The 26,513-nt window shown below is 31.1% G+C and overlaps 1 pseudogene; it reads right to left on the bottom strand.

Moving 5' to 3' along the window:
• The window catches only part of LOC149562066 (cytochrome c biogenesis protein CCS1, chloroplastic-like), a 43,471-nt pseudogene extending 17,201 nt beyond the window's left edge, over positions 1–26,270 (bottom strand).
• Between the last annotated feature and the right edge of the window lie 243 nt (positions 26,271–26,513).

Raw genomic sequence — 26,513 nt, 5'->3', positions numbered from 1 at the left:
AATGAATTGAGCATTGAGACATTTTATTCTTCTTTATCTCACAGTGTCACTGGCACTGTGAAGTACACACAGATTGACACTAAGGTTTCCACTGACATGGTGAAATCCATGTTTCCATCTTATAGATCATCACAGAGTCAGAGGCTACTCTAAAACAAAGTGTATTGATCCACTCATCATACCATTGATGTATCCTCGTTGGTTGGCCACTCACCATAGATGGCCACATAAGGATGAGTTCCCTCTATAATTTTGCAAACAATAGTTTGCAAAATTTCATTTACACTACGATGTTGAGTATACAGATTATCCAAGGCATGTTGGGCAAGGTCAAGGGAGACTTTTTGACAGATTTAGACCCATGGACACTCTTGCACCCATTAAAAAATGGGAAATGGTGGGTCCAAACCTTTTGGTTATGCTGAGAGGTCCACAAATGGTTGTTGTAGGTGAGAGTGTTCTTGATGACACAATTAGGACACAGATTTTTTCGAGCATCACAACTGTCACCACATAATTACATGAGATTTCTTTTGATCTATGTGGTAGATATATGCTATGGTCTTGAGGTACCGCTCCCATAGTTGCATCATCTAGCACACCTGTTGATGATGATTATGGAGTTGCAGACATACATTCTCCTGTAGACATTTATGCAGTCTTAGAGGTGGATGCATTGCATCATTTGGCATCATATTTAGCATCTGATCTTTTAGATGCATATCAAGCTTTATCTACACTCTCAGGGATTCCACTTTGTGACATGAGCTCTCATATTAGTCATATTTTGTCATGTACATCAGTCCTAGAGGATTCACAGAGGTAGGAGGACATTCCTACACCTTCTATTGCTCATGTTGCTACACAAGCCCAGGCTACAGTACTAGCCCCAGCTACTCAAGACCCTACAGCACCCCCCCTACTCAGGATCTCAGTGCTACACAGCCTGGTCTATTTACTCCCATGCTTTCAGATCAGGGCCGCACTACTAACTTGGATGCTAATACTATTTTTTCATTACATGATTCAGATATCAGTCAGATCGGCAGAGAATTACATAATGCTACAGTAAATATCTCTATATGTTTAGATTTATTTTTATTATATTAAATAATATGTCTATATGTTTAAATTTATGTATATGTGTGTGTTTGTGTGTGTTATAGGGTTTGAGTGATAGTATGTTACGTTTTGCTGATCTATAGACACCGACAGATCCTACACATCGCGGGTCCCAAGTATGTTACAATTTATATATATATATGATTTATATGCATGTAGATCTTAATATAATTTGTTTGTACACATAATTAAATGGTTCAAGTTATCATTTGACATAGGGTTCAGATGCAGCTAATAGACCCTTTTGGGGACAAGGCCTAGGATCGAGAGGGGGGATGTAGCTTATTAGATCATATGTGGCCTTTTATTTTATTACACACATGTTATGTCTAGATACATATTTATATGGACACTTTGATTTTTTATATGTTATTTCCATATACATACATTTTATATCTAGACACTTTGATTTCTTATATGTTATTTTCAGATACATGGTTTATATGGACACTTTGATGTTTTATATGTTATTTCCAGATACGTGTTTATATCATGGACACTAAATGATATTTTATATGTTATTTCTAGATACATGTTTATATGGAGATTTTGATGTTTTATATATGTTATTTCCATACATTTGATACATGATCTATTTTTATACATTTGATATGGGTTCATTATATTCTCCAAATATATGTACATGTATGTTATTGATCTTTTAATGTACACGTCTATCTTATTGATCTTTTGATGTCTTAATCTTTTATGTAACTTATGTATGTGTTATGCACATGTTTCTATATGTTATTCATCTTAATGCCTTATATTCATGTTTTCAATATTCAAGTTTACATCTATATGTATAGTTATTCATCTTAATGCCTTAATCTAAGTGTAATTAACTATATAATTTTAATGGTCCATGTACATAAGAATATAACATATACATGTACATAAGAACATATAAAGACTATGATCACCTAGAAAGAATGCATGACCTACAAAATTTAATTAATAAAAGTTAATATACATATGTATATGTTTTTAATATTCATGTTTATACATACATGTTACTATTTTTAATGCCTTAATTTAAGTTTAATTAACTATACTTAATGACATGTCTTACTATAAGTATAATTAACTATATTAAATCACATGTCTTAATTAACTGTATAATTAACTATATTTAATGTCTCATGTATTAACTATATTTAATGACGCCTTAATTAACTATAATTAACTATATTTAATCTAATTATATTTAATGTCTTAATAATTAACTCTATTTAATGACATGTCTTAATTAACTATATTTAATCTAACTATAATTAACTATATTTAATGACATACATTCTTAATTAACTATAATTAACAACATTTAATTAATAAAATATAATGTATGTAATATGTAACATAGTTCATATAACATATACATGTAAGAACATATAAAGAGTATGACCAAAAGAATGCATCTTCCAATATTTAATTAGCAAAATTTAATACATGCAAAAACATAATGATTATAGTACAAACATAAAGAATGTATCATATAAGATCATATAAAGATTATATGTACATAAATACATAACAACATTAACAATCATATGTAAGAAAACATAAACAATGTGTTGGAAATGATTGAAGAAGAATGTTTTCAATCATTGTTTTGTCATTGATGTCAAACTTGCTACTTGCAGGAATGACAATTGTTTTAGTGATCCAAATACTATCAATCGGTTGATTGACAAGGAGGTGGCAATCAATAAGATGTAACTAGAGTACCTAGAGAAAGGTTGAAGTTATGATGTTGTAATGAATTACAAGGATCAGCTAAGCCATTGATGAAATAATTTATTGTTTACATATTCTAAGACACATATAATAGACACATTAAAACATATCAAAGATGTAAGGGTTTAGCTATGTTATTTGTGACAGCCTAACTAAGTTCATAAGAGAATGTCGAGCAAGCTAGTTAGTGCCGAACAGATTCTTAGTTGAAGCTGAGCAAGTTCACTTTTAGAGTGTGCCGAGTAAATATCAAGTGCCGAGTAAATATCAAGTGCTGAGTAAATATCAAGTGTCGAGTAAACATCAAGTGTTGAGCAAGAAATAGGTCTCGAGTAAAGATATAGATGTCGAGCAAGAAACAAGTGCCGAGTAACATAGAACAAGTTGGGTATCAGTAAACCAATAATGCTGAGTTGCTGCATTATTTTGAAATCGAAGATTCACTAGATCTGAGCTGACAAGGTTGTTACCTAGAAGTTTGTAAACCAGATAGAAGATAAGAGTGATGAGTTGGTGGCACAGAACACCATGTAAAAAAAGATTTTTAGCGAATACAACTGGATGCTAGACAAGGTTTCTAGATGAAGAAGAAATATGGGGTAGATACATTGTATCCTACCTAATCCATTCAAACCCTAAAATTGGAAAGGGAGAATTGAGTGGGAAAGATATTTTAGATTTCTATTTAAGAAGTCATAAGGTCACGAAGCAGTAGAGTGGTGGTGAGAAAGTATGGAAGCATGAGCTGCTAAAGAAAAGTGCTAAGGAAAAAGAGAGCAAAAGAATACTTTGTTTCACTGGATGACCACAGATATGATTGCATTGGTATGATGAGTAAAGAAGACTCAAGGAAACAAGGCTTGAGAGGAAGACAAGCTAACAGAACTGAAGTGATTAAAAGCCAAGAAAAGGATTGAACCGAAGTGTGATCTGTAATCTACAAGTTATTTTGTAAGTTGTATCAGATCAAAGCCATTGTTGTTACTTTCTAGCAATTGTAACAGTAAAGGTAAATCCTATGGACTTAGGTTGGTTTAATAGCCGTATTGAAAATCCTTTAACAGGGTGACATTCCAAGTGAATGTTCCAAAGTCCTTTAAATAGGCCCATTCCTAATAGTTTGGTGAAATCCTCTAACAAGGTCACATTTAACAATATGTTGTAGCTTTTAACAGGGCAGGCTTTTCACAGGGAAAACCATCAGAAGTGGTTTAAATCAATTGCACAGTTATTTTGTGGGTATCATCCCCACCTCAGTTTTACCTTCTTATTCCTAGAGGGTTTCTAGGTTATCAAATTCTTAGTGTTATGGTGTGATGCATGTTTACTTTTCTTAGTTGTTTCAATATTTAAATTGCATGCATGACAAGTTCAGTTATGCACCATAAGGATTTGTAGAGAAAAGGAAAAAGTTTTATTATGGCATTTGGACCTTGAATAACTGATTCAACCCCCCCCCCCCCCCCCCCCCTCCCTCAGTTATTGTAAAGAATTATAACTCAATGTACATATAAATACATACAAATACAAAAGGGGTTGTCTTAAGGAGAGGTCAGGTAAAAGGTGGTACTAAGGGGATGTTCTAATAGGTGGTCTTAAGGGGAGGTCGTAATAGATTGTATTAAGGGGAGGTCCTAAGAGGTGGTCTTTTAAATGAGATATCCATGTCAAATTTAAATAAAAATAACAATACATGTCTATTTTTCATATCCAAGATAAATGATCCAATGTACAAAAATTTATAAAACAAATATCCTGTCAATATTAAATATGAAAGTATAAGAGCTATACAAGCATAGCTCAACTAGAGCTCCACAATAAGTACATAGGTAAACTAGAGCTCCAAAAAACAATGTATTGTTAGGATCCTCTCTACTTTTTATTATCTCTAGAAGTTTTTCATGTTCTTCAATAGGTAATTTCCACTTTTGATTTCCACGATGTCCTTTTCTTTGTATTGCTTCAAATTGTAATTTGGTTGCTATAACATGGTTGTTGTAGTGTAAAACCTTTTCTCCAAGCTTGTATTCAATCAAATTCAATACCACTATCAATTACCCTTGTTTATTGATAATATGTTCCTTCAATAACAACTGATCCAATCGGATATGACTATTGATTAGCATCTATAGTTCCTTCTAGCAACTTGTGTTTTGCTTTTGTGCATCTTAAAAGATAATAGTCCACATTTTCCACATTATCTAGTAAGGCTTGAACTGCAAAAATTCTCCTGCATGTATATAAAAATATAGATAAATATAAATTAATTTTAAAACAAATATACATGTATATTAATTTATATATATGTATATATGCACAAAAACCTGCCATAACTAAATTAAAAATGCGCTCATAATCAACTGAATATACAGGATCATGAATGTCAATGTCAATGTCAGCATCTTCAAAAGGAGGCTTTCTAACTATCTCCTTCAAATCCCAATGTGAAACATATCCATTCCCAATATTTTCACATGCACTCACTAGATTTTCCTTAATACAGTCATCACAAAAACATGTTTTCTATCTTACTTTAATTACTGGAGGTTTATGGTTTCCTGTAGTCATCACTTGATGTAAACTTCTAATACCATGAATCATTTGACAATTGTAAGGATTAGATTGATTTGTATCTATTAAAAATACAAAAAAATAATTATCATATTTCAAAATAAATATTTAATTAAAAACTCAACTTGATTTGAAAAATACATTAAAATTAAATATAACTTAGTTCACCTTTCACCTCCCAAAAGTAATGCTTATTGTATTCAGTATCTCGAGTAGCAAAATGAACTTTGCATCATTCAATAATTTGATTTGCACTCTCTATCTTATTCCCTGTATGTACATACAATATGCATGTATATATAAAATTTAAAATATATGCTACTAGAGTATTAAACATGCACATTTAAAAAATGCATATATTTACCTGCAAGTTCATGTTGTCGAAGTGCACATTTTATACATGCTCCTACTCCATCATGCTCCCCTTTTTCGTGTCCACTTTCAAAGAACTTTCATTAAAACCTAATAATTGTTCTAGCATGTTGCATTGCTAACTAGTTAAATACTTTTGTAGATTTGAATTGTCCTATGAACATGAGACATGATAAGTATCTACAATTATCCATGTACATATATCAAATAGAAATAGACATGTCCAAATAAATATAAGTTAAAATAAAGTTAAATAAATGTGTAACTATTTCATGTATACTAACCTGCACATCCATCAGACCAAATCCAGTGCTTTGAAACATTTATTCCATGATTTCTGAGATCTTCAGAGAACATTGCAAAACAATGAGCCACATAACTCCTATCATGAACTCTATCATCACTAATATAGAAATGAACCTCTTTGATGATGATGCGTTCATTTTCATCCAATTTTTCTATTTGATCGACCTCAAATTTTGCATGTCTATATGTCACTTGCACAAATATTGCAACTTGTTCGTAATGATAAAATTGGCCTTCAAGCTCTGTATCAGGTGCAAATGTATAATTCTTAGAAAAATCTACAACTAAAAGTATACAACCAGGTGGAAAACAATTTTTGGAATCACGAAACTGTTTAGCTTGCCATCGTGCACCATGACAATGTTGGATATGTGGATATATCAATGGACAGAACTTGTTCATGAACTCATTATAATGCAATTCACTCTCCTTCAATACATTTTTTTTGGATTCATCTCCTCTATTATTTTGGTATGTCTCATATTCATATCTCATCCATGAAACTGGTGTGGATTCATTAATATTCTCAACTTGCATAATTTCAAAAAATTTGTGTAGATCTCCACAATCTTCACACTGATTTTTGATGCATTGCACTTTGAATTCATCTGAATCTTCTAATTTATCACATAATATGGACCTCACAAATTGTGTTGTACTGCTAGGGATGACCAAATTAGGATCAAGTACTGCCATAACTTTTTTAAATGATTGCAAGTGTAGACTAAATTCAACATGATTTCTACAACAACAAGTTTCATGCATCTTATTTATGCGTACAAAGGAAGGACATAAACTCTCAAACATTCTCCAACATATTTTGACATTTGAAAATTCTTGTTTGAATGCTTGAAATAATTCACTTTGAGTCATATCTATGAAATGTTTTGGATGTTCAATTTTGGCCCTTGTTTCTTGATCTTTAATTTGTATAGTATCACACCTGTTGGAAGAAACATGAGAATGTGTGGTCCAAAATTCAATAACTTATTTTTTTACATCTTCAAAAGTCCTGTCTTTTCAAAGAACTCTACAAATATTCACCTAGTTATTCTCAATGTTATCATCTAGCATATTTCTCCTCTTGATGTATCTTTGCACAGTTCTTCTAGATATATGTAGTACATCACAAATTGCACATACCTATTTTCTATGTGTCAATTTTCTACTAGATATAGTAGTCATCAATGCTATGCATGCATTACTCAAATCACCTCCTCGAGTTGTGTTGTCAATTTTGTTATAAGCATTTTGCAAGTTTTCAACTATTGTTTTATTAATATTATGCGCATGGATTTTCCTATTATCAACACCCAACAACTCCAAAACAGGTCTCATATCTTTTCTCCTAAATAACTTGACAAATAATTGTGCCTGTCCAAATATACTTTTATCCTTAAAATATTCATCCCACATGTTCTGACAATGCTTTCTGATAGTGTTATCATTTATCATATCTTTAGATAAAATTTGGTTTAAAAGTAGTTCTTCATCCAAATCCATCAAAAATTTTATGCTTTCTAATTTGTCTCTATCAATAGAACTGCCAATTTCTTCCTCTTCATTACTTTCATTTTCTTCATGAATCTCATCCTGTTCAGGAATTTCAGTAGGTTGGTTTTGATTATGTTTTGTATGGCCTTTCATTTTGTCATCTCTTTTTCTATCATATTTCCTTGATCTTTTCCTTTTACTACCCATTGAATATTTCAATCTACAGAAATAAAAATAAATAAATTTAGATTTCACTAAAAATAAAAATAAGTAGATGAGAAAAAAAGAACCTTCAAAATATTTGATCCTTTGCAATATTGATTAAATACGCAAAATAATTGTTGAAAATTGCTTCAAAATTAATTGTCTTTTGAAAATCCTCTTCCAATTTTCATTGTTCTGTATATTTAATTTTTTTTTTTTAAAGAAAAAACAATTTTATTTTATATCAAATAGTGACATTAACCGCTGGCGGTTTAATCTGTCGATAGGGGTTTCGACCAGAATAGTTCCAGTTGAAACAATTACGGCCGAAAGGGTTCCAGCCAAAATAGACTGTGTGGCATCCTATGTGGTAGCCAAACAATCAAAAATTAGAACTTCTGTAAACATCTCACTTTGAAGGCCAATTTGACCTACTAAATTGAAGTTTTTTAAAAAATTAAAAATATACTTTTGTAGTTCTCAGAGTCACAATTATGATCATATAATTTTTTTTTAATTTTGATTATGAATAATATGTTATAATTTGAAAATATTAAAAGTAGGTATCTTAAGATTCAGGAAGATGTCTATTCAAAAATGAGAAAAAAATAGTAAATCATGTTAAAAAATTATTATTTTATAATGTTGCACTAGAGGAGAGAGTCTTCTTCAAGAATATGTAATTTTTTTTTTAAAATATGTAGATTTGATGGAAAAAGTTTGACGGGAGAAAAAAATTGTCAATTTCTAATAACTTTGACTTTGATCAGTTATAACTTCAAAAATATTAGCCAAATTTCAATTTTTCTTTTTTTTTGCACTAGGTATACATGTTAACTCTAACATATTCCAAAATCAAACCAAAATATGAATATTTTCATTTATTTGTTTGACAGGAAAAAAACTCTATATTTTTAGTATTTTTTAAAAAAATAAAAAATATACTTTTTTAAAAATTCAAAAATAAATTAAAATTTTACTCAATTTTTAAAACAAAATTTTTAAATTAGTGTTTTTACCCATGTGAATAAATATCATTGATTAACAATACCTTTGGTGGAATTTGTGACTGCGCTCCACTCAGATCTAGGGTTTCAACAATAGCAAGACTCAGCTTAAAATCAAGTGCCTTCTACTCCATGCCTCAAACTAATATGTCTAAACCTTTCTTTCATTTGCTACTAATGGATGCCATCTTCACTTAGTAGGGTTTGAGAGAATATGAAATTCTTCAATAACAATTCACTCAGATTGCTTCAATGCTCTAAAGGTTGCCTTACATAGATAACTCTCAAAAATTCATAGTGAGAAATGACTTCGATATTGCCCTTTTTTTTATCAAATTTCACCATAAATGTCTACCATGATTTTTCACTCAAATGAAAAACTATCATACACTTTACTTGCATTGAATTCTTAGTAGAGTCTTCCATGACTTAGTAACCACATAGAACTTAGTTACTTTTGACCTTTCTTGGTAGGATCTACAACCCAACCTCACTCGGTAAGGTATGCAACCTAACCATGCTAGGTAAAGACTAGCATCTTTTACTCAGTGATCCCTTTGCATCTTGAATGGTGATTTGGATTTTTCATTTTGCTGACTAGAACTAGTGTGAGATATCTTCTTCAGATTCCTAGGTCTAGTTCTTCTATGAGAGATCAAGTGGAAAAGGTGGAGTCATCCAATTCTTGAGTGACATTATCATCATTGCTCGAGCTTGTATTCTCAAAAAAATTTGGAATCTATTGCTATCTCATCTTCTTTCGAATGTTATCAGCTTTTGCCTTCTCTTCATCTTTAATTCTTGTAGTATTCATACAGTTATTGGCAAGATGACTAAGTTTTGTACAAATAAAAAATCTTCTGGTAGTTTCTCTTGTCCTCGTGATTTTTTACACAATTCATTCATATGTGTCCAAATTCTCCATAGTAATGACATCTACACCAAGTGTTATAGTCCCAACCAAATATAGCTTTCACAATCTGTTCTGTTGGGTTCAATATCTTAGTTTTTCATTCAAAGGATTTGTGCCCATGCTTCTTACATTTATGATATTTGCCTTCAAACTTAGGTTTCTCTATACATTCATTTTCCCTATGACCATGTTGATTGCAATTGTAGCACTTTCCATTGAATTCGTCTTTCCCATTGCTCCAATATTTGTTTGATGTATGGCTTATCTTACCATAGTGACTACAAGTAGGTCTTTGATTCTTTTGATCTCCTTGTTAGGATGATTCACCTTCTTCTATATATCCAATTCATGCTTTTCCCTTTTGTCTGTAATGGTTTTGTTCATTCAATTGATTCATGTCTTCTTGAGATTTCATCATCCTCTCATTGGTTTTCTTTTCAGTGTTTAGATCATTCTACAATATTTCATTCTCTGATCTTACATTCATGATTTCTTTATTTTCATTGAATAGTTGATCAACAAAGTTTGTCTACTGAAGTGATAGGTGTTGAATTTCATTGTTCTTTCCTTCTATCTCTTCTTTTATCTTATTTTTCTATTCCATGACTTCACATAATCTTACTAAATAAATTTATTTCTCTCTTCTTAGTTTTCTTAGTTCTTCTTAAAGAGTACTATTCTTTTCAAATAGTTCCTTGATTGCTTCATCAGCTTCATCTAAATTGCTTGAATGGATGTCTTCAATTCTTTCTTCAATGTAGAGTTAGTCATTCATCTAGATTGTAAGATATTTTCTTCTTTTTAGGGATTGAGAGAGTTACTCTTTTGCTTTCTTGAGTTGTCCAATAGCCAATTCCAAATCTAGCTTCTCATTATCAGTAGCCTTGCCAAGTCTGAATACCTCCATAGCCTTTGGTCTTTGCTCAAGTTGTTAAACTTATTTCCTAAGAACCACAAAGCTCTTATACCAATTTTTGGAAATATTATGACAGGCTAAGTTACTAAGAGGCAATGGGTGAATCAATAACATATAAAACTTAATCCTTAATCAGCAATTAATCCTTTATGTATATTTTGATCTAATTGCAAGCATGAGAAACTAAAAACATTAAAGAAATCATAACACTTTGACACATAATTTGGTAACCCATAAACCTTCCAAATACAAAGTAAGATTGGGGTGGGGATGATACCCACAAGCTTTAGTGTTGCAGTATAAAGTTGGCTTGTTAAGGCTTACAACGATCACTTCTAATGATCTGCACGGTTAGGAGCAATAAGGACTGCTAGATCCACCTTGTAAAAGGATTTAAAAACCTACAATGAAGTATGCACTCAATAAAGAGATTTACATAAGACTGTTAAGTCTACCTTGTGAAAGAATTTGATTGATCTAGCTATTAGGATGAAATAGTTGCTGATCTCTGATCTACAACTTGGTTTGTTGAATAAGATTCCTTTGAGTATAGTAATCACCTTGTTATGATAGATAAATCTTTACTACTCCTTATACTATTTTAGCCTTTTTAATTCACTCTTCTACTCATTTCTACTTATTACAATACTTCTTACCATCATATTGGATGTGATACATGTTACATATATACCAATCTAATTTACAAATTACAAAGTTAGCCACAATACAAGTTTACACAAAAACCACAAGGTCAGCCCAGCTATAAGAACTTTAGTTCTAAAGATTGGCTTGGTGACATTCTGATACTTGGCATCCACTATCAATGCTCGACATCATCATGCACTCAATAGATGTAGAAGCTTAATCCATACTGATCACTTCCAAGTAGTCTTAAACTTTATCTACACTAGTGACTTGGTGAATACTATGAAACTCAATATATAAATTGAATCACTTGATTCACACTGCATAGCCTAGTCAATGCTATCACTATGAGCTCGTTATAAACCAAGTCACTTGGTTAACACTAAATAGCTTGGTTAACACTAGACTCACATCATAGTAACTGCAAACTTGGTAAGCATTGCACAAATTGATTTGCACTGATAAACTTGGCATACACTAAGATACATTATTTATACTACTAATCAACACCTTGGTAGTAATTGCTCGGTGCAAACTAAATACTATCCCTTAGACTCAGTAACAATTGTAGAACTTGGTAGATACTGAAATGCTTGGTTAACACTATTAACTGTACAATGTGCACAGTAGATACTTACAATTTGAATAGGTGTATATCACTAATAACAAACATGATTGTAATGTCAACACTTATAGGATTTCATCCACAAACATGTCACAATTGCAATAGTGTCTTCAACATCTTTCCATTGCAATTAGGATAATGAAAATGAAATCTTTGTCAATGACTTAGCCCAGTTTATGATAGTTGTGTCTGTCACAATTTTGAAAGTTTCCCTTTTTGTTCTAAATTAAAATAGAAAATTTTTAATGTCCATCTGATGGGAGCCAATTCCTCTTGATATCGATTGGGGGATGGGTGTTTATCTCAATTCTAATAGCCTATCATTGTAATTTGGGCCCAAATGTAGTAATCTCTTGATTGAAGTGTTTAAAGACCTCTAATAAGGCTACTCGTAATAGGGTGATTCAAATCCTCTAACAAGGTCACACTTAATCATATATTTTGTAACCTTTAATAGGTTTAGCTCCTAATAAGGCTCACTTTAGAAGAGTGAAAAATTGTAAATAATTGCATTGGTGGTTTTTCCCAAATTGGGTTTCCATGTTAAATCTTGGTGTCTCATGTGTTCATGTTATTTTATTTATGGTTTATGGTTCTAAAAATAAGTTAGTAAATTTTAATACACATTAATATATTAGAATCAATTTGTTAATTGAGTTATAGTAGATATCTAGTTCTAATTAAGCAGAGCAAGAATTTGGATTGTTAAGTAAACATTTGTGTTGACATATAAGGGACTTGGATTTATTTTTGTGGTAACTAATTCACCCCTCCCCTCTTAGTTACTCCTCTTACATCTCCAAAAATTGGTATTAGATCATTGGTGCTTGCAAGAAAAAGGTTTTAAGGACCTAAGCTAAAAGTCAAGATGTCTTACAAAAGGGAGAGTCCTAAACTTAATAGAGAAAATGTTTTAGAGAAAACTTTTCAGCATGGCAGGAATTGATGAAGCTTCATATATCAAGCATAAGTATTGATGGTGTATTATACCTAGAGAAAAAATGTGTGGCACCACCCAAGCCTATGTCTATGGAGAAAATAAAAGAAGCAAAGGAGAACAACATTATGATGATTGATATTGCATCCTCTTTGGACAATTCTAAATTCAATGAATCAAGGATTTTCCTACTACATTTGACATGTGGGAAAAATTGGAGAAAGTCTTATGTGAAAGGGTCAAAGAAGGTGCTAGTACAATTACTTCTTGACGAGGTACAATTGATGATGAAATAGTAATCAACAAGGTACTAAGAACCCTTCTTCATATTTATGCAATTGGAGTTTCCAATATTCAAGAGATGAGATGTAATATAACACATGATCTAACCCTAGGTACTCTTGTGTGAACATTGACTACTTTTGAGTTGGACAAATTTGATAACCATGCTCCTTCTTCTAACATTCTTGAATCTACATTCAAAACTAAACAAACCCATGCTAGAAAATGAGGGAACTCAAAAGGAAAACAAGTTGATAGTGAAGATGAAGAGGATTCATATGAGGACCTTGAAGTTATTGAATCTCTCCTAGAAAAAAGGGTAGCAAAGTGAAAAGGAAAATTTAGAGGAAAAATTCCATTGATTTGTTTCTCATGTGAGGAAGTTGACCACATTGCAGCAAAGTGTCCAAACAAGGAAGATAAGGAAGAAAAGAAGTTCAAAAAATTCAAAGGCAAGAAAGACTTCAAAAGCTACAAGGACTTCAGAGACAAGGGTAAGAAATCATGTTACATTGTAAAATATTCTGATAGTGATGATGATGAAGATGAAGTAGTTTATATGGAACTTATCTCTCATGTTAGAAAAAATGATACATGGCTCATAAATAGTGGTTTTTATCATCACATCACTGGTGATGAAACAAAATTTGAACATTTAGAACACTATGATGGTGGAAGTGTTAGATTTGGGAACAACGAACCATGTTATGTAAAACGAAAAGGAATAAGTGCATTGAGTGATGAAGTCAAATGTGAGAATTCTTATTGGGATGAAGGATTAAGGCATTAGCTACTCAATGTAGCTCAACTAAAAAATATAGGATACAAAATTGAATTCATGAATGGGAAAGCCAAACTACTAGATGGAAAAGGAAAACTAGTTGGAACTAGAAAGCAGCCAAAAGATAATTTGTTTTATCTAGATCTTAATGAAATCTCTTGTTTATTATCTCATGTTGAAGAAAGTTGGCTATGGCATAAAATAATGTGTCATGCTAACTTTGATAACCTGATTCACACAAGGAAGAAGAAAAGAGTAGGATTCATATCTTATCTAAAAGGAACTAAAGATTATGGGTTATGGTACAAGAAATGAGAAAATCTTGAATTAAGAGCCTTCATTGATGCACATTAGGAAGGAAGAATTGATGATAGAAAAAGTACTATGGAGGAGAATTATTACTTGGAAAGAGGATAATGTCTTAGACAAGTAAGAAGTAGAATTATATTTCTCAATCCACAACAAAAGAAGTGTATGTTGTTGTAGCAATAAATTGTTCTAACATAATGTAGATCAAATAGTTGATGTTAGGAATAAAGGAATAAATCAAGGAACCATTGGTTATCTATTGTGATAGCACAAGTACAATCAATATATCCAAAAATCCAATGATGCACTCCAAGACCAAGCACATTGCAATCAAATATGATTTCCTAAAGGAATAAATTCTAGAAAAAGAGGTGAGATTGGAATATGTGAACACCAAGAAGAAAATAGTAGATGTATTCACAAAAGCTTTACCTAAGGATGCATTCATGTATCTAAGAGGTAAACTCAAGGTTATTCCCCTCTAATTCTTAATAAAGAAAAAGTTAGTGAGGCATCAACAAAGTTCCATTGAAGATCAATCAATGTGATGCAGTTTAATATAGAGCATATTGCATATGAATTAGTACACAAGGTACACTATAATTTTAGATGTTTGTATCCTTTGGAAATTGATGTCAAAGAGGGAGATTTTAGTGCCAATATGGAAAAGTGATATGATTGAGAGAAATTTTTATTATTGGAGTCTTTACCTAAGAGGTAGAAAATTACAAAAAAGTAGTAGAGACAAATCCAAGTAGAATCTCAAAGGGAGCTAAGGATGATAAATTAGAATTAAACTAAGGATATTATAAGTGCTAATACTTTCATCAGTTTATGTTGACATGTTGTGTTGCCATCAATGATAAAGACGGATTTTGTTGGAATCAATTATTCAATTTCATATTGTTGTTGATGTTACACAAATTTCAAGCTTTAATCAAGCATAGTTAGTATAAGCTGAGCTCAGTCGGGAACCAAAGGAGATTCTAGTATCAGTCAAGAAAAAGTCAGTATCAACTAAGTTTGTTTAGTTTGCAAAGTAGTTAGTATCAATTGAGTTTTTTCAGTCTACAAAGAAGTTAGTGTCAACCAAGTTGGTCAATCATCGAAGGAAGTTCAATATTAACCATGTGTTTAGTCTAGTGTTAGCCAACTAACAAAATATTACTCTTGTTATTTATTTGGTTAATAAAAGTTGACTAAATTAATGTTTATTGATATTTTGAAAGGGTTTACAAACAAACTTTTCCTATCTTATGATATATAAGAAAGGTCAAGTTGTGAAGATAGAAGGGATATGAAGAGAAGTATGAAAGAGATGGATATGTGAGTGAAGACAAGATAGAGAAGAAAGTTTGAAATTTAAGCTACAAGGAAACATTTGATTAGGAAGAATCCAAAGGTCAAGCTAGAATAGTGATCTAAATCTACAAAGTTAGATGCTTCAACAATTAGGTCAATCATTTTTACTCTCTAACAATTGTAGTAGTGAAGAAATCTCTTAACAGAGTTGACTTAACAGTCATTTTGTAAATCCTCTAACAAGGTAGCATTTCTTGATTGAAGTGTCTAACAACCTTTAATAAGGCCACTCCTAATAGGATGATTCAGATCCTCTGACAAGGTCACATTTAACTGTGTATTTAGTAACCTTTAACGAGGTTGGCTCCTAATGGCTTAGTTCAGAAGAGTGAAGATTTGTAACTAGTTACACAAGCAATTTTTCCTAAATTGGGTTTCCACATTAAATCTTGGTGTCTCATGTGTTCATGTTATTTTCTTTATGGTTTATGGTTTTGCAACTAAGTTACTAAAGGTTAATACTTATTAATATGTCAAAACTACTTTTTGACCGACTTACAGTAAATACCTAGGTCTAACCAAGCAAGAAAGAATTTGGATTGTTAAGTAAAATTTTATGTTGACATCCAAGGGACCTAGATTTTTTTTTGGTAACTAATTCACCCCTCCCCTCTCAGTTACTCGTCATACATTTCTAACAATTTCTTGCTATGATGGAAGACTCAAGACAAACATTTTCTTAGATTAGATACCTAAGATGGATAAAGACTTTGAGTATGAAGGTACTCCTAATAATAAGAAGGTTAAGATAGTAATACAAATTTGAAGGTTCATGATTCAATGTGATGTGATCATTTTCAAAGTAAAAGATGGAAAAGGGGAAAAGAAAAGATCAAGACATGGGAAAAGATGACTGGAAAGATGAAGAAGTTTCTCCCTATTTATTACTAGGTGAATTTGTTGAGGCAAATTCAAAATTTAAGAAAAAAGGACATGAGTGTGAAGGAATATAGTAAGGAATTCTATAGATTGGATATCGAATCTAGACATGTGGAAGATGAAGTTGAGAAAGTGACTAGATATTTGAATGTCTTGCTGAACACAATTCAAGATGAGATCATTTATGTGAAGATGGATAGTGTAGAAGAAGCATACTAATATGTTCTGAAAGCTGGAGAAAGATTGGCAAAGAAATATGATCAGAGACAGAGATGATGAGGTGGAAATTTTCAAAGAAACAAAGGCAAAACCTTTGGAGAAAGTAGTAGATCTAAAGTACAAGAGAAAGGAAATTTTGATTGGAAAGATGAAAATGCTAGAAAGAGAGGTGGTTCACTAGAGGTAGCTATACTAGTTACTCTAGGAATAGTAATAATGGTAAAAGGGATAAACAGTCTTGGTTTAAGGCTACCTGTTATAAATGTGGTAAAGGACATGGAGCTTTTGAAAATACTAATTCTTGTAAAAAGGTTGGAGGAAGTAGAAGAAATGTTTTTTCTTGTGAAGAAGTTGTTGAAATGGCTAATGGACCTAAGAATGGTGACAATCTAATGATAAGAAGGGTCATGTGGAATGAAAACTCAAATTAAGGACTTATTTTGAGGAGAAGTATTTTTAAAACATATATAAAATTGGTGGTAAATATTATAAAGTGATCATTGACAATGGCAGTTCAGACAATTTTCTTATGGGTAACTAGTAAACAAGCTGAAGTTTTAGAGGTTGAGACATTCGAACCCTTATCATGTTTCTTGGATTAAAGATGAACATAAATTACTAGTAAGTGAACAATGCCTTGTGAAATTTAAAATTGGGAATTACTATGATGAAGTCTTGTGTGATATTATACCTATGGATTGTTGTCACATTTTATTGGGAATACCTTGGTAGTATGATAGAAAAGCATTGGATGATGGTTGATTGAATTAGTATATTATTTGGGAAAATGGAAAGAGGAAAATTTTGTTACCTTTGATTGAGGAACTTGATGATATACATTATACTATGGTAAAAGGTTTTTTTGTAAATAGAATTCAATTTGCTAAAGATATAAAGCAACAAAACATAAGCATTTCCTTGATTCCAAGGAATATTGAAAAAGAAGAAGATGAAATTGGACATGCACTTGAGATAAGAGATTTTTTAGATGAATATCAAGATGTTGTTACTAAGGATGTACCAAAGGGATTGAATCCTATGAGAATTATTAGTCACTTTATGGATTTGATTCCTAGAGCTAGCCTACCAAACAAAACACCACATAGACTAACCCTTGTAGATAATGTTGAATTGAATAGACAAGTGAAAGATTTTCTTGAGAGAGGGTTGATAAGAGAAATTTTGAGTCCTTGTGTAGCACATGTTATATTGGTACCTAAGAAGAATGGAGAATGGAGAATGTGCACTAATTTTAGAGCAATAAACAAAATCATAGTAAAGTATAGATTTCATTTTCCTGGGATTGATGACATTATGGATTATTTGAGTGGAGCTAGATATTTTACCAAAATTTATTTAAAAATTGGATATCATCATATCATAATCATAGAAGGAGATGAATAGAAAACTATTTTGAAGACTAATGAAGGCCTGTTTGAATGTTTGGTTATGCCTTTTGGTTTAACTTATGCACCTAGTACTTTCATGAGATTGATGAATGGCATCTTGAAGAGATTTTTGGGGAAATTTATTATTATATAGCTTTATGACATATTGATTTTGAGTAAGACTAAAGAGGAACATCTTGAGAATATCAAACAAGTGTTATAGAGGTTGAAGAAGGAAAAGTTATTAATTAACTTGAAGAAATGTTCTTTCATGAAAGAGGAGCTAGTATATCATGGTTTATTTTATTTCAACTAAAGGTTTGAATATGGATCCTAAAAAGCTAAAATCTATACAGGAATAGCCTACACCTATGACTTTTGGGTAAGTTAGATCATTTCATGGCTTGAAGACATTTTACAAAAAAAATAGTTTAATATGTAATGCAATGATAGAGACTATGAGAGGAGATCAAAAGGATTTCAAATGGGCACAAGGAGAAAATAAGAGTTTTGAAAGATTAAAACAAAAGGTTGCAAAGTTATCTACCCTTGTTTTTCCTTATTTCACTAGGATTTTTCAAGTAGACTATGATACTAGTGGGAATACAAATGGATCTGGTTTGAGTCAAGAAGGAAGACATGTAGCTTTCTTTAGTGATAAATTGAATGATGTTAGAAATAAATACTTGGTTTATGATCAATAATTATGTGTTATTTTTCAAGCTTTGAAGAAATGGAGATACTATTTGATGCCTAAGGAATTTGTCTTTTATATAGATCATAAGGCCTTGCAGTAAATTAGAGGTCTAAACAAACTGAATCAAAGAAATGCGAAATGGGTAGAATATTTTCAAATTTTCACCTTTATGTTGAAACATAGAAGTGGACAAACAAAAAAAGTTGTTGATTCTTTGAGTAGAGGGAGGAGTTTGCTAACAGAAATGAACATTGAAGTGCTTGTTTTTTATGATTTGAAGACTTTGTATGAAACTAATCTTGATTTTGAAGACCCTTGGAAAGCTTATAAGTACCATTTGACAACTAAACAAGATAAGTGAATTGATTATTTTATTTAGGATGAGATTTTGTTTAAAGGAATTCAACTTTGGATACATATAAGATCTTTGAGAAGTAACATCATTAAAGAGAAACATAGTGGTGGACTTTATAGACATTTTGGGATTGATAAGACACTAAAGTTGATTGCTGAAAGATACTATTATTCACATTTGTATAAAAAAAAATTATGAGAATTTGTGGAGTTTGTCAAGTAGAAAAAGGAACTAGTTAGAATTTGGGTTTGTATTCACCTTTGTCTATTCCTAGCAGACCTTGGGAGGACATAAGCATGGATTTTGTACTTGAATTGCTAAAAACTTGGAGCAGTTTTGATTCTATATTGGTGTTTGTAGACATATTTTCTAGGATGATACATTTCATACCATGCAAGAAAATATATGATGCAATACATATAGCAAAGCTATTTTTAAAAGAGATAGTGAGGTTGCATGGATTTTTGAAGACAATTATTTCAAATAGAGATACTAAGCTCATTGGATACTCTTGGAAGACACTATGGAAGAAGTTGGATACAAAACTTAATTTTATTCTACATTTCACCTTGAGACTAATGGATAAATTGAAGTTGTGAATAGATTTTTGGATAATTTGTTGAGATGTTTGATTAGAAGTAAGTCTACAAATTGGGACTTGGTCTTGATATAAGATAAATTTTCATACAACCATGTGAACAAAAGTACTAAGAAGACACCTTTTGAGATTATAAATGGACTATAACCTAGAGGAACTAAAAAATTGAGGAACTTGAATAATTAAGGAAGAAAAGAGTAGTGTTGATGTTGAAGATTTTGTAAGTTTCATGAAATATTTGCATGATGATGTAAGTGACACTTTGCAAAATAGTACTTAGGAATATAAATAGTGAGTTAATCAAAGGAGGAGATATAAATATTTTAATGTAGGTGATGGTCATGGTTCATTTGAAAAAGAATAGATTTCCATTTGAACCTACAGCAAATTGAAAATGAGGAAGGTTGGACCTTGTAAGATTCTGAGAAAGTTTGATAGTGGAATTTTTTTTGAAGTATATTTTCTTGAAGATATGGATATTTAACCCATATTCAAAATTTCTAATATCTTTAAGTATCATGAACCTAAAAGTGAGTTGACTAATAACTCAGATTATCCAAAGAAGAAAGAGGAAGGCATTGAGAAGATTTTGAATACCTAAATAAGTGGAAGCACCAGATGAAATGATTACATGGAATACCTTGTTATGTGGAAAGAAAAACCAATTGAAGATAGTTCATGGATATCACAAGCTGAACTAGATATATATAATTTACATTAGAATACTATTGATTCCTGATGTGGATATTATTTATCTTCTTACCCCAAGTGTCTGATGCAAGAGCATCTAGGGTCTTAAGAAATCTTGCATTAATAAAAAAATATTTCATGTTTCTATAACAATATGTCCTTCGCAAATTAGTCATTGTTGATTTTGGTTTCTCTTGGTATGTAGTTGATATCATGTCAAAGATCTATCCTAGATCCCTTTCCTAAGTTCACAAGTTCTAATATTTCATAGTTCTCAAGTTTAATGTCACTATTTGCACTCCTAATTTTCCTATTATTTTCATCCAACAAGGCATGTTGTTTTGATTAGTGTGATTTCCTATACTTACATGGAATATTTTGGAGTTGGGATATGACTCCTAAAACACATATGAACTCATCTCTATGTATGCATGATTTAATGTTGTCTTTTTCTTGGGTTTTGGTTTATTTTTCCAAGACTAGACCTAAATTATAATTAAATGCTTGACTAGATGACTTGTGGATTAGCTAGGTATAAAAGAATCTTGGTTAGATGTAGGAAAGTATAATTCTTAGAGGATGGAAGATAGAATATGTGAGATTGGACTCCAAGTTATAATTCTTAATTCAGTATAAGGTCATAACCTGGAAGGTCTCGCAACTGGGCATGTTGTTGTTTTGTATGCAAAGTTAAATAATTGCACCTAATAAAATGTTGCATCTTGACTTGTGTTCTATGTTGATTATTTGAATTATGTATAAAGCTTCTATGTGTGACTCTAATTAGGGGATATTGGAAGGCTTGAAGCTGAGTTGATTCCACATGTTTCAAGCTTCCCTACTTGTCCCTATGATAGTTTCAATGGCTTTAGCTTTTCATTGTTTAAATTGGATTGCTTCCTTATGTGATCCTTACATGGCTTGGTATAGATATCATAGACTTCCTATGTCTAGGTTTGCATCATGATCTAATGTTTCCAGAAAAAGATATTTTAAGATTGGTCTGGTCTTATTTTGACTTTGTTATTGTAATGACTAGGTTGGCAAGATTTTTCTTATGATCAAGGTTCACAACTTATGAGGGATGTTGATACATTTTCCTATATTTTAATACATTTTATTGACCCTATTGTATGCTCACAAGACAAGATCTATTCATATTAGGGATGTATTAAAATTTGGATATAAACCTATATGTTTATAATAAGTTTCCTTTTACTTCTAGATTGTTGATTGGATAAGCTAACTTGCAGTCAGTGATCTTGTATATAAGAAGGGTAAGGGGTCAAATTTGTGTTAGCCCCAAATGATAATGTTTTAAATGTGTGTGAAAGAGTCATATCAATTATTATGTTGTCATTGATGTAAAGTCTTAATTGGTTAGACATTATGTTAATTTAGTAGAGTGTCATATCATTTGATTAATGAAGAAGATTTGGTTGATGAATGATGATGTAAGTTTTTATAAGTGTATGGTATTCAATAGGCACTTGAATAAGTAGAATATGATAGTATAATTTTTGTTTGATTAGTTAACATGATTCGATTAATTTATGGAAGATTGTGTATAAGCAAGAAAATTTGATTGGTTAATGAAGAACACAATATTAACTGAGCTACTACAGTTTTCATTAAGGTTGGCATTTGATGAAAATTAAGATTGTTCTAGAAGTTTCAAGGATAAGGACATAGTTATGATATCAACGAATGGATAATTTCAAAGAAGATCTAATGAAGGAGAATTATCAATTTGAAATGGAACATAAAGCTCAAGGTGGAAATTTTAATTTTTTTGCATCTATATTCAATGAATCTGAATCTAATGAAGATCTAATGATTATGATTAAGTGGCAAAACCTAGAAGATTCTAGAGGAACAACAAAAATAAATAAATTAATGGATTAAAAAGATTATTATTGTTTATGTTGTTGATTGAAGTTGGAGAACAAGGTGAACCATGAAGAATAATATTATGAAGATCAAGAAAAGTAAGTGCTAAGATGAAGATCTAATGATAATGATTAAGCAGAACCTAGAAGATTCTAGAGGAACGATAGAAGTTTTCTATTTAAGGGATAAACAATATGATTATTAATGTTTATGTTGTTGATTGAAGTTGGAGAAGAAGGTGAATCAAGAAGAAGAATATTATGAAGATCAAGAAAAGTAAGTGCTAAGTTGATGTGTAAAGTGTGTGAGTCGACTAGAAAGGGATCACAAGAAAGAGATTGAGAGAAGCTAAGATCTGAATGAGAAATGTAGTACTAAAACTTAATAGATGATTTAATTTTTATATTCCTACCATTGTAATAAAAAATTCTCTTAACTGAGTGGACCTAACAACCATTTGAAATCCTATATGGTAAATTTTACTTGAGTTTTTGTAAGTCCTTTAGAGTAGGCTAGTCTTTAGAGATGTCAAGGACTAATAAGTTCTAGATGATCTTTGATGTAAATCCTTTAATAAGTTCACATTAACAATTTGTATGTAACCTTTAACATGGTTGGATCCTAATAGAGATCACTTCAAAAGAGTGAAAATACTTGAGTTGCTAGTTCCCAAGTGATTTTTCTCTTTATAAGGTTTCCACATCAAATACTTGTGTCAAAATATGTGAATGCTTATTATATTGCATGTTCATTTCATGTTAACTATTTAATATTGCAACTTGGTATAAGTTGTATGTTTACTCTTATACTCGATATAGTAAGCTTTATTAAATTGATTGTTTGATGCAAAAAAAATATTAGTTTGATTTATTATGTCGAATCTAGTTACCAAGTTAATGATCTAAAAGTTTAAGAAGTTTAAGTTAGTGAAAAGTATTATTAAGGCCTATAGGATAACTGGTTATAACTTATTCACCCCTCCTACCCCCCTAGTTATCTAACAATTGGTATCAAATCTAAATGGTTGAAGGAAAAAAATTAAAGGGACATAAGCTAAAGCTCTAAAAATATATAAGAGAGAGGAAGAAAAGTTGAATAAGGAGAACTTATCTTCATAGAAAGGAAGGATAAGGTTGCATCTATCTTGGATTGGAGATAATGCACTATACTATCTAGATATCTAGTATACAACTCCAAATCCTCCTATGATAGTAGAGGAGATGAAGTAGAAGAAAGAATACAATAGTCTGACAATTGAGATTTTTTTTGCGCTAAATGATGTTGAGTTTAATGATGTCCAAAATTCTACTACTACTAAATAAATGTGGGAAAAGATGATACTTGTGCATGGTGGAGATCAAAATGTATTGAGAGCCAAAGAAGAAAGTAAAAGAGGAAAATATGATGACATGAGGATGAATGAAGGAGAAAACATTGTTTAATATGTTAATTGAATCAAAGAAGTTGTAAGTGATATCAAAGTTGTTGGAGGAGTCATCAATAATGAATATGTTGTAAGTAAATTTCTCAAAATATTTTTGAATTAATGCTATAAAAATTTCTACTATTCAATAATTATGAGCTATGTTTGGTGATGATCTCACTCTTGATGGTTTAGTTGATCATTTGACTATATTTCAATTAAATAACTTTGATAATAGTGTACCTAAGATTGAGAATTCTATCAAGTCATCACTAACCATTAGAAGTTCAAAGAAAAAAAGTAGCATGGATGAGAGTGATTCATATTTGGAGGAATATATGGATGGTATTGAAGCACTTCTTGCAAGGAGGCTACTAAGAGATAAACTTAAATTGTCTCTAATATGTTTTAAATGCAATGGATTTGGTCATATTGTTTCTATATGTCCTAAAAAGAATAGGAGTAAAGAAAATGAAAAGAAGGAACACAAATAAAAGAATTACAAGGACTAAAAGGACAAAGGAAAGAAGTCATACCACATTGTTGAGTTGGAACACATTGAGTCAGACACTGGTGATGAGAATGAAGGATTAGAAGTGGTATATGATATCATTAAAGAAGATCTAGATGAGGAAAGTTATGAGGATGGAAAAGATCTCATTCTTATGTTATTAAGAGTGATACATAGATTGTTGATAGTATATGTTCACATAACATGATTGGTGATATTAATAAGTTTGATAAGCTTGAAGAATATGATAGAAGAACTGTTAAAATTGGAAATGTTGCTACATGTCCTATTAAAGGTAGAGGTTCATTGATGATAAATGATAAAATCAGATATGAAGATGCATATTGGGTTCAAGGACTAAAGTTTAATCTATTGAGTGTTTCATAGTTGAGTAATACAGGTCACAAGCTAGAATTTTGAATAGAAAAGTAAATATCTACAATGATAATGGAAATTTGATTGGTACTAAAGAACAAACAAGCGGTAATCTATTTTACATAGATCCTAATCTTAGCACATGTATGTTTGAAAATGTTGTGTTGGTGTTTTTACACTACCAAGAAACAAAATAATTTATACTAAGATGATGAAGAAAAACTTAGTCTAAGGGTTAGCTATTTCCTATGTTCAACTAAGGGATTCTCAAATTTGGACCCAACTTCAACAAAATCACTAGGATTTTTTACTCTTTAGGCTCTACAAAACCAAGGTAAGTTCACCTGAGGGATAAAATGATCCAAAAATTATCTTCACACTTCATTCATCTATTGATATTCTATTACAATATTCATCCCCTATAGTAGAGGTTTTGTCATAATTCTTCTCAAATTTACATGTAATTCTGGGTAATACTAACTAACTAAAGTACAAATATTAAATGCAAACAAGTATTAACTAGTCATGATACTCTTCATACATTTAAATTAAAATTGATTTTGATTTTAATATTTTACTTGATTCTTATACATGATCTCTTCATATGTAGTCTAAAATAATTGATCAGTGCCTCATCCATTGGAATTTAGAGTCTACCTAACCTCTTGACCTAATTGATTGCATTATAATCAATATTATTGTCAATTATCCCTCAAATTAATTATTATGTATATCCTTCTTACTAACTAGAAATCCTATCATATCACTAAAGTATTTACTCAATTCATCGAATCAAAAATAATAGTGAATTGACATGCAACCTATCCTAGTTGCATTAAATTGAACAAGCGTTACCCATACAATCTAAAAATAACTAGTAAATAAAAATGGAGACAAGATTCAGAGAAAATAGATATGGTGACAGTTCATCCTTGTATTAATTCTCTTTGAAAATTGTATAACATTGGAATAATACTCAAAACAACTCAAGACAGGACAACATGATCTTACAATGTTAGTGTATTTTCAAACTTGCGGAGAAAATACATCATAAAATTTGCATCAAGGAAACTAGACTAAAATAAAACTAGCAAAAAATAAAATTGCACAAATGTTTGGGGCCCCTCTCTAGCCTTTGAATCTCATTTATATAGTATGAGATGTAACAAGCTTCAGGCCTAGAGAGTAAATTGACAATTGTCCTTAAGACAGAAAGATATTTACAAAATTTGTTGTCATAAAAGAGAAAAATGGGTGTAAAAAAATGATTTGTCTCATGAACATTCCTTTTGTGGGGACCACTTCTGATGCACTTCTTTGTTACTAAGGAGTTTATGATTCACTTTTTCATAATTGTCATTCCTCAGAACATGTGGTCATTGGACTTTCTTAAGATGTACCCTATTCTAATATTTGAAAACTAAGTTGAACTCAAGGTTCTCCATCCATGTCATCTTATATTGACAAATTGATAGTCACACTTGATTGTCCTATTGTCAAGTCATCATTTTGGGTAATTGTGCTTGTGATTGTAGTTGGCTGTTTACCTATGTCTTCTTCTGCTTTTACCGAGGCATCAATTGCTTGTAACTCATCTTGTCCCATTTCATCATCATCACTTTCACCAAGTTCTAACTGCTTTGCTTGTGCAAAATCTGCCATCCACTTGTCAAAAAGTGTGTCATATGGCCAATCAAAATTTGTTGGTGTAATTAAATATTCACTAATTACACTTACTTAAGCTTACTTAGGATAATGCATTGTATATTAGTTTGTGACTAAGACACTTAGGAGTTTGTGCCTCAATTAAACACATGGTGTAGGAGAATTTCACTCTAGCTGGTCATAGTTGTTATTTCATTCCACCTTTAGTGTACTAATCACATTATCATCCTCATCATCATA

Source organism: Cupressus sempervirens, chromosome 4 (assembly GCF_028749045.1).
Source record: "Cupressus sempervirens isolate cs-2001-9-10 chromosome 4, ASM2874904v1, whole genome shotgun sequence".
Classification (NCBI taxonomy): Eukaryota; Viridiplantae; Streptophyta; class Pinopsida; order Cupressales; family Cupressaceae; genus Cupressus; species Cupressus sempervirens.
This window is presented reverse-complemented; position numbering and strand designations above follow the sequence as displayed.